We start from the raw sequence: 11090 nt of genomic DNA, 5'->3' as shown, positions 1-11090 counted from the left end.
TACAAATTACGGGTTCACTTTTGCTTTGGACACTAAGCAATTTTTCAGAGATGGAAAAACAAGTCTAAAACTTTTTGGGATCCTGTCTGAAGAATGTACTAACCGAGCAATAAGATATTGTTGTCATCATGGGTGGTTTAATGATTGTTTCGTAGAACTCTGATATGTGATTCTTTAAAGTGGGTTTTAGATGGACTATAGTGTGAATGTGGCTTAACTAAAACGGATCCAAGGAACTGTGGTTAGTAAAGCAAAGTGCATAGATGCCATAGAATTTGAGAATGTGGTTTTTAAAGGGTGTAGTAATATTTTGTCTGTGGTTTTACTGGTGCATCCACATTAACTTATCTCAAGTATTTACAGTCAGTCTTTTCCAAAATTGATTTTTCAGTCAATCCCAGAAAATGTACTTTACAACAATACTCTTATCTGCATTACTAGATGGACGTATAGTATTAAGATAACGCCTTATTCAATAGCTGCATCTGTAAATAAAATAAAAGGAATATTGGATAATGCTTGTTTTAATTGTACTTCTAAACAAGCATTACATTTTGATAGATTTCTACAGTTAACGACATAGGCGACCTCAGCATCATGGCTACGCCCCTGGAGCTATTCCAGGAAATTCTCATAGATTAAATATATTGCCATTGTCTTTCTATTGCTTTGCAGCAGAAGTCTAAAGGTCCTCTTATACGGCCCATCCTAGACTGTGTAAACGAGCGCCGATCAACAAGACAGCTCGTTGATCGGCGCTCGTTTACTCCTTCACAAGGAGCAATGCATGGGGATGAGCGAACGTTCACCCCCATATATTATTATCATGTCGGCAGCACATCTCTCTGCTTACACAGGGAAATGTGTTGCTGACAATGATAATATTTTATTTTTTTAAAACAATACGATCTGCAGATGAACGAGTGTTTGCTCGTTCATCTGCTGATCGCTGCCCAGTTTACACAGGGCAATTATCGGCAACGAGCGTTCCATGATAATTGCCCATTGTAAAAGGCCCTTTAGGGTCCTCTTACATGGTCCGACCGCAGAAGAAATGCTAGCACAGGCTTCCAGTATTCGTAGTTTCAGTTGCTGCACATCTTGTATCTTCACAGCATAGACAATTGCCTTCAGATGACCCCAAAGATAAAAGTCTAAGGGCGTCAGATTGGGAGGCATTTCTTCTGCGGTGTTGCTATCATCAGTGTGTGAAGAGTGGGAGAAGAGGGTTGCATTGACAATCCAACACAATGGGCAGCACTTTGAACACATTTTAAAAGTGGTCAGAAACTTGTAAATAACTCATGAAAGACTAAAGTAATGTTGAAACCAAGCACACCATTGTTTTTCTTGTGAAATTCTCGATAAGTTTGATGTGTCACATGACCCTCTTCCCATTGAAAAAACTAAAGTTGGATACAAAATGGCCGTCTTCAAAATGGCCGCCATGGTCAACACCCAGCTTGAAAAGTTTCCCCCCTCCCATATACTAATGTGCCACAAACAGGAAGTTAATATCCCCAACCATTCCCATTTTATTTAGGTGTATCCATATAAATGGCCCACCCTGTATATATATATATATGTACAGCAAAACAGGGGATAGGAGCAGCACTGCGTAAATATCCAAGAAAACGGTTGGTGCTAGCTTCAAAGATAAGGAGTGACGTGCTCCTCATGCATATATCCAAGAAACGAGACTAGAAGCAGCACTCAGCAAAAGTGTGAATTTATTCACCCAACACAGCGACGTTTCACTTCCTCCATGGAAGCATTTTCAATGCTTCCATGGAGGAAGTGAAACGTTGCTGTGTTCGGTGAATAAATTCAAATTTTTGCTGAGTACTGCTTCTAGTCTCGTTTTCTTGGATATATATATATATATATATATATATATATATATATATATATATATATATATATCAAAAAAGAAAGCAGCAGCACTCACACAGAAATTGTTGATCAGGCGCCCAGCAAAACGTCCCGATCCTCGGACGTAATGTAATGTATAGAAAAAGAAACTTTGCAGCACTCCAATATGAAAAAAGTGGTGGTTTATTCACTCCAGATACAACAGCAACGTTTCAATCCTACAATAGGATCTTTATCAAGACTGATATCTATACATGTATGCGTGTGTATATATATATATATATATATATATATATATATATATATATATATATATATATATATATACATACACTAATGTTTTTAATGCTTTGGGGCCCATAATAGTAATATAGTTTAAAAGGTTGGGAAAAAAAAAAAAGTTCAGTGTTTTCCAATCCCATGAAAACACTACTCACATTCCTACCTTGACCATATAGCACTTTATAACATAAATGTACAGTACATCATAGATTGCATTGACTAGAGGCCCCATGACGTACGTTTATATTAGGAAGGACACAGGAGCACAGTAGTTGTTCCCACGCGAACAACAGTTGTAGTCCATCTGTAAGTGACAGCCGGACTCCCGCTGTAGTAGGCAGGATCAGAGAAGCTGTTTATTACCTTAGATGCCATGTAACTAAGGAGCTTGACATAAAAAAATGTTTTGTTTTTAAAAATAGTAAACAATAAAAGAAAAATACATATAGAGTATCACTGCAATCACAACAACCCGTATAACATAGTTAATATATTATTTATATTGCATGGTGTAAATAAGAAAAACTAAACATTGGCGGAATTGCTGTTTTTTTTCCATCCCCAAAATAACATGAATCAATAAATTATGTGTACCCCAAAATTGTGCCAATAAAAACGACAACTTGTCCCACGATAAACAAGTCCTCATGCAGTTACAAAGATGGGGAGATAAAAAGTTATGGCTCTTGGAATGCGGCAATTATCTATACGAGGATTAGGCTGGGTTCCCACCTGTTCACACCATTCCATTGTTCTGCTCCGTCATGTGAAGTGAGCAAGCGGCAGAAGTACGGGCGTCACTCGGATCAAATCCAAGTGACAGCCGTGCTTTACACGGCCCCATAGACTTCTATGGGAGCTGTGCAGCCGGGAGAACGGACCAAAATTGGGCATGCTCCATTTTTTGACGGGCCGGTTTACCAGGCTGTCAAACAATCGGCCATGTGGATAGCCCCATTTTGGGGCTATTGTTCCTTCTGCGGCCAGCTGACGGCCGTTCGAAAAATGGCCGGCGCACGGCCGAGAATCCCTGTCATGTGAATAGGGCCTTAAGCTACATTTACACGACAGTGAAAAAAGATGAAAAACTGACAGTTGATCAGTTTTTTATGGCCATATTGCATCAGTGTGTCTCCAAATTTTCATCCATTTCCAGTCCGTCTGCTCGTTTTTAATGGCCATTTGTCATCCGTTTGCTATCCGTTTTTAATGGCCGTTAAAAAAAGGTTGGATTTCATTTGTCAGGTGTTTTTTGTCCCAACCCCTTAAACACCACAGTACCCATGTCGATAGTGCTGTAATGTCCATGTAGATAGTGACACAGTGCCTACTGTAGATACTGCCCAGATAGGGCCAGTACCCACATAGTACCACAGTGTCCACATAGTGCCACAGTGCCTACATATAAAGTGCCAATGCCCACTATACATAGTGCCACAGTGCCCACTATACATTGTGCAACAGTGCCCACATAGTAACACAGTGCCCACATATAGTGACATAGTGCCCACATATAAAGTGCCAGTGCCCACATAGTGCTACAGTGCCCATTGTAGATAGTGCCACAGAGCCCACAAAGTACTACAGTGCCCATGTAGACAGTGCTGCAATGTCCCTGTAGATAATGCCACAGTGCCCACTGTAAATAATGCCCACATAGGGCCAGTGCTCACATAGTATCACAGTGCCCACTGTAGATAGTGCCACAGTTCCCACATATAAAGTGCCAGTGCCCACATAGTTCCACAGTGCCCACTATAGATAGTGCCATAGTGCCCACATAGTACCATAGTGCCTATATATAAAGTCATATAGTGCCCACATATATAGTGCCAGTGTCCACATAGTGCCACTGTGCCCATTGTAGATATTGCCACAGAGCCCACATAGTACCACAGTGCCCATGCAGATAGCACCACAGTGTCCCCTGTAGATAGTGCCACAGTGCCCATGTAGATAGCGCTGCAGTTCCCCCAGCACCTGCTCATATTGCCTCCGCTGTTCCTCCTACTAAACCTCCTGGCAGTACGGACCCTCCAACTACACCTCCTGGCAGTGCTGCCAGCCGATTTTCTCGGCTACTACCTTATCGCTATGACGCAGACGCGAGGACCTGCAGGGGATTTCTGAACCAGTGCCAGATCCACTTCAATCTGTATGCCAGAGCATTTTCTATGGACGGTGCAAGAATCGCTTTCATAGTCTCTCTCCTCACTGGCAGGGACCTAGCATGGGTGAACCCTATCTGGGAACGACAAGGACCAGAGACCCGTGACTTCCAGGGGTTCTTACGGACATTTCGCACTGTGTTTGAGAAGCCTGGAAGAGTCTCGTCGGCAGCTGCCTCCCTGCTGAACCTTCGCCAGGGAGACACTTCCGTGGGCTAATACGCAATTCACTTCTGCACCCTGGCGGGAGAGTTGTTAAGGAACAATGAGGCCTTGGTGGCTACATTCTGGCAGGGACTGTCACCTGAGATTACGGATGAGCTTGCTGCCCGAGATCTGCCATCTACCCTGGATTACCTCATCCTTCTGGCCGCCCGGATCGACATAAGGATCCGAGAACGGTTCCAAGAGGCTCGTCGGGAGGGAGGGACTCCCTAGTCCAACTCCTACATTGCAGTAACCCCTGCTGCCCTGATCAGCTGTTCCTCCAAAGGAGTCTTTGAAGGTGGACCATCTGAAGCTGTCTACCTAGGAGAGACAAAACAGACTCACATCGGGACTATGTCTGTATTGCGGTCTTGGAGACCATCTTGTGCGTCTGTGTTCCCAAAAGCCCCAGAGCCTAGGGTTGGTTGGAGAGACAACTCTGGGTGAAGAAGTACTTTCTTCTAAATTGTCCATATCTGTGACCATAGTGTCCGGCGAAAAGACGCACCGGGTCTCTGCCTATCTGGACTCTGGCTCCGCAGCTAACTTCATTCAGAGGGACCTGGTGGATCTTTTCCAGTTGCCCATAACCCCCCTGAAGAGGCCTTTGATCGTGGCCTTGGTGAATGGACTGCCTCTGCCAGACCCGATTGTGGCTGTGACCAAACCACTGAGGCTCCAAGTGGGAGCCCTTTATTCCGAGCTCATCTCATTTTTTTGTCCTGTCCAAGTCCATCAAACCTGTGCTGCTGGGCCTGCCCTGGCTCCGACTTCATGCCCCAGTTCTGGACTGGAATTCTGGAGAGGTTCTCCAGTGGGGTTCCAAGTGCCCCAAATGCTGCCTGGGGCAGATCCATCCAAGGACAGCCTTCTCACTGTTCACAGGTTGCAGATGTTTTCAGCAAGAAGTAGGCTGAGATGATGCCCCCACACCGGGTGTATGACTGCCCTATTGAACTGGTTCCTGATGCATCCCTTCCCTTCGTGGAATGGTATACCCTCTCTCCTTGCCAGAGACTCAGTCTATGTCCGCCTATATTAAGGAGAATTCAGAGAGGTGCTTAATATGAAAATCCTCCTCCCTGGCCGGGGCCGGGTTCTTCTTCATCAAAAAGAAGGACGGATCTCTTCGATCCTACATCAACTACCGGGGTCTCAACCAGATCACGGTAAAAAATAGATATACGTTGCCACTGATTTCTAAACTATTTGACTGCATACGAGGAGCCAAGATTTTTCCTAAGTTAGACCTGCGTGCGGCTTACAACCTAATCCGGATTCGTCGGGGTGATGAATGGAAGACGGCATTTAACACCCGAGACGGGCACTATGAATACCTAGTGATGCCCTTCGGTCTGTATAACGCTCCCGCGGTCTTCCAAGAGTTTGTTAATGATATCTTCCATGACCTCCTCTATGTCTGTGTTGCGGTTTATCTCGACAACATCTTAATTTTTTCTCCAGACCCGATGACTCATCAGAGACATGTTGCATAGTTACATAATTCGTACGGTTGAAAAAAGACACATGTCCATCAAGTTCAAACAAGGGATGGGAAAAGGGAAGTAAAACATTTCTACCCATAAGAGCTTATATTTTTTTGTTCTAGGAAATTATCAAAGCCTTTTTTAAAGCCATCTACTGTCCCTGCTGAGCCCAGCTACTGCGGTCGATTATTCCATAGATGTCCGTCAAGTTTTGCTGCGATTAACGGAGAATTACCTGTATGCCAAGCTGTAGAAGTGTGTGTTTGAGAGAGATGCTCTACCCTTCCTGTGCTACATCATCTTGGATCAAGGCCTCAAGATGGATCCTGAGAAGGTAAAGGCCGTCCTGGAATGGCCACGTCCTCAAGGATTAAGGTCCATACAGCGTTTCCTGGGATTCGCCAATTTCCACCAGCAGTTCATCCCAAAATTCTCCTCACTGACAGCTCCCATCTCCACCCTCACCAAAAAAGGCATGAACGCCAAGGTGTGGACTCCAGAAGCGGAATGCGCATTTAATAGCCTGAAGAGTGCCTTCACGTCAGCCTCTACCATGCATAATCCTGATGTATCTAGACAGTTTTCATTGGAGGTGGAAGCCTCCTCTGTTGGTTCTGGCACACTTCTGTTCCAGAGAGGTCCAAGGGCAAGGCAGTGGTATGTGGCTATTACTCTAAACTTTTCTCTTCCGCAGAGCACAACTACTCGATTGGGGATCAGGAGTTACTGGCCATCAAATTGGCCCTGGATTAGTGGAGACATCTACTAGAGGGCGCAGTTCATCCCATCCTATCTCCAGACAGCCCAATGACTGAACCCCCGTCAAGCCAGGTGGTCACTGTTCTTTGCACGATTCCAGTTTGAGCTCCACTACCGCCCTGCCGACAAGAATGTGAGGACCGATGCCTTGCCCAGGTCGTTCGAGACAGAGGACACCAAGGAGTCTCCACAAAATATCATTGATCCGTCCTGCATTATCTCTGTCAACCCCCTGCAAGTAAGAGACATCCCTCAGGGGAGGACTTTTGTGCGCTTGGCAGACAGAAGGAGAATCCTTCGCTGGGGACACAGCTCCAGACTGGCAGGTCACGCGGGTGCCCGTAAAACCTGAGATCTCATTGCCCGTCATTTTTGGTGGCCCACGCTGCCGAAAGACATCATGGACTTTGTCTCGTCCTGCACGGTGTACACGGCTAACAAGGTTGCTCACTCCAAGCCTGCTGGCCTGCTACAGCTGCTGCCTGTGCCCAATGCTCCCTGGCAGCATATAGCAATGGGCTTTGACATGGACCTGCCTCCCTCTGCTGGATGTAGTGCGGCCTGGGTGGTGGTGGGCCGATTCTCCAAGATGGCTCATTTAGTTCCGCTGACCGGTCTACCTTCTGCTTCTCGACTGGCCAACCTCTTCATCCAACACATCTTCTGCCTGCATGGCTTACCTCTGCATATCATGTCGGATCAGAGGGTTCAGTTCACCTCGAAATTTTTGAGAGCCCTCTGCAAACTCCTTGATGTAAAGTTGGACTTTTCCTCAGCCTACCATTCCCAGTGCAATGGCCAAGTCGAGAGGATCAACCAAATAATGGAGAACTATCTACGACACTTCATCTCCAGGGAGCATGATGACTGGGTGCAGCTTCTTCCTTGGGCTGAGTTCTCCTATAACAACCACACAAGTGAGTCCACTGTTTCTACACCGTTCCTACATCCACGACTTCCTCTTCCTGTGTCCACTACGTCCCAGGTGTCTGCAGCTGACTCTACATTCAGGGACTTCCTACAGATCTGGCAACTAACCCGATCCTCTATTCTGCTGGTGGTCAACTGCGTGAAGCGAAAGGCAGACACATGGAGAAGACAGCCTCCCCAGTTTCTTCCGGGTACCAATGTCTGGCTATCCTCAAAGAATATCCGGCTGAGGGTGCCGTTATGCAAATTCTCTCCCAGGTTCCTATGACCCTTTGAGATCCTCCAGCGGATCAAACCGATCTCTTATAAGCTTCGGCTGCCCGCTACCCTCAGAATCCCCAACTCCTTTCACGTGTCTCTTCTGAAGCCTGTGGTCCTGAACCGCTACTCTAAGACTCTTAGCCCTGCAGTTGTCCCCAGCGGTTCTGCCGATGTATTAGAGGATCACAGGCTTCAGAAGAGACACATGGCGCTATTTACGGGGGATGGGGGTTTTGCTATCTTCAGGCAGGGGGGTGCTATCTACAAGACTGGAGTCCGTGGGCCAGAGACCTTGCGATGCTCTGGCCGGGGATTCCATTGTTGAAAGCCCTGACTTCACTGTCCTTATATGGACAGCAATGTCAAGGGCTTCCCCGTGCTCAGCACTGAAACTAGCGCTGTGTGCGGGGAATACTCGGCTAGGAAAAACGGATCCATTGTCTTCTATGGGAGCCGTCTGGCCGTGAAAACGGCCAAAAATAGGATATATCCTATTTTTTGACGGCCAATATTCATGGGCCATTAACAAAACGGCCATGTGAATACACCCATAGAACTTCATTGTTCTGAAAATGGCCGTGTGAAGACCATTGAAAAAACGTCTGTCACACGGCCGTTTTTCACCGTCATGTGAATACAGCCTTAGGCTCTATTCACACGACAGGATTCAAGTGTCGGCTGATAAAAATGACCGTTTTGGTCAGTTTTTCCCGGCCGTTTTGAATCCATTTCGCATCCGTTCCGGGCCATGTTTCCGTTTTTAATGGTCGATTTTGACCCCTTTTGCATACATTTTTCCCCTGTCCGTTTTGAAAACGAATGAATTTAATTTGTACATTTTTTGCCATATACTTCCCTCTGTAGATAATGCCACACACTGCCCTCTGTAGATAATGTCACACACTTCTCTCTGTAGATAAAGCCGCACGCTGCCCTCTATAGATTATGCCACACACTGCCCTCTGTCGATAATGCCACACACATCCCTCTGTAGATAATGCCACACACTGTCCTCAGTAGATAATGCCACATACTTCCCTCTGTAAATAATGCCACACACTTCCCTCTGTAGGGAATGCCACAGGGCCGAGTTTCCCTGTCGTGGGAATGGGGCCTTAAAGGGAATCTGTCACCCTTAACCCCCCCGCCCCAAACTACTGTAATCCGCAAATAGCGTAAAAGACTAAAACTGTAATGTTTATCTATCTATTCACATTCTCCCGCTGTAAGCCCACATACGTATTACAGTATATCATGCAATCAATCCAACGATTGCTAGTTCAGGTCCCCTAGAGGGATAAAAAAAAAAGCAAAAAAAAAAGGTGTTTTTTTTAAATGTGCAATATAAAAAAAAAACGTTTCAACCAAAGTAATAAAAAATAGGTATCACTGCATCTGTAAAAGTTCAAACTCTTACAATAGATTATTATTTAGCCCTCACAGTGAACGCCGTAAAATAATAATAATTTAAAAACAGCAGTATTGCTGTTTTTTAGTCACCCACACAAAAAAATTATACAAAGTGATAAAAAAGTCTTATGTACCCTAAAATGTCACCAATAAAAACTACAGGTCACCCCATAAAAAACAATCCCTCACACAGCTCACTCAACAGAAAAAATTTAAAAAATATAACCCTCAGAAAATGACACTAACTTTTTTTACAATTTCTTTTTTTTTTGTGAAAGTAGTAAAAAAAAAAAAACTTTATAAACTTTGTATGGCTATAATCATATTGACCCCAGAATAAAGTTAACATGTTGTTTTTACCGCGCGGTGATCGTCGTATCAAACTAAACCTAAAAAACAATAGAGGAATCGCTGTTTTTTCCCATTCCATCCCACAAATATTTTTTTCCAGTTTCCGACTACATAATATGGTACAGTAAATGGTGGCGTGAAAAACCACAACTCGTCCCACGGTAAACAAGCCCTCATACGCTATATTGACAGAAAAATAAAATGCTATGGCTTTTGGAAGGTGGGGAGGAAAAATGAAAATGAAAAAACGAAAAATGGCTGCGCTGGCAAGGGGGTTAACTGGAGAAATTCTTGGAGGGGTTGGAATATTTCTGTAGTTATAATAAGAACTCAATTGCAGCATGAGAATGTTTGCATAAAAATGTATAGGTGTGAACAACTTTAGGTGCACAGTAAAAATGACTTCAATCCGTCAATAATGGGACCTAATAATATTAGAATTATTGGAGTGTGGATTATAGGAATCTCACCGTTTCACGCCCAGCTAGCCTTTTTTCAGGTAGTCATATTTCTTCTTTCATTGCATAGTACAGTAGCAAATTCTCTAGCTGTTGCCTGTAGCCTTCATCATGTGATGGGTGTGTTTTACAAGGATCCCCAGTGGTCTGCATATTTACATTTCAGGCTCATGAAAAGAGAGAGTTTATCTTTGTAACTGTCGTCACCCTGGTCTCCCAGTGCTGCACATTTTCTAATCCATCTGTTGCTCCACACTTGTTTTAATTTACCCTTCCCTCAAAGTCTCAGTTACATATGCACTTATGAAACCCCCAGGTGATGTGAAGATCTGGTTTCAGCTACACAATGAACTTTGATTGTGCATGTTAATGCTGTATGTTATCACTGTTCCATGATAGATGGTTTCTTAAAGACTGGAATGACCATGAATGTGTTTTTCCAACGTCTGTTCCATAATATTCCAGCAGATTTATGTACGTTCTACACATTGGTCACATTATATTGATCTTTCCTCTCCCCTGAACCATGTCAATCATTAAAAATGCAAAAAAAAAAAAAAGGGAAGAAAGCACCGGACAGTGGACTAAAATAAAAGAAAATACTTTTAGACCTATTAACGTAGCTTTTCATGTGTACAATACTTAACCTGTTAGGAAAATACATGTACAGTAGTAAGGAGGCTTATATTAATACTTTAGTGGTTCTTTTCTTTTTATGCATGGCTCTGGAAATTATCCATGAATCCATTTATAAAACCGTAGCCTGAATTTATGACCTTTAATAATGAAGGCTGTTTAGCCAGGCAGGAATTAGGTAATGTGCTTTGCTTTTTCTTCATCATTGTATCTAATTTATTGTGCAGTCAAAAGAATTTATACTTAGTCTGCATTTGCTATGGGCTGCT

This window comes from Rhinoderma darwinii, chromosome 1 (assembly GCF_050947455.1).
Source record: "Rhinoderma darwinii isolate aRhiDar2 chromosome 1, aRhiDar2.hap1, whole genome shotgun sequence".
Lineage (NCBI taxonomy): Eukaryota > Metazoa > Chordata > Amphibia > Anura > Rhinodermatidae > Rhinoderma > Rhinoderma darwinii.
This window is presented reverse-complemented; position numbering follows the sequence as displayed.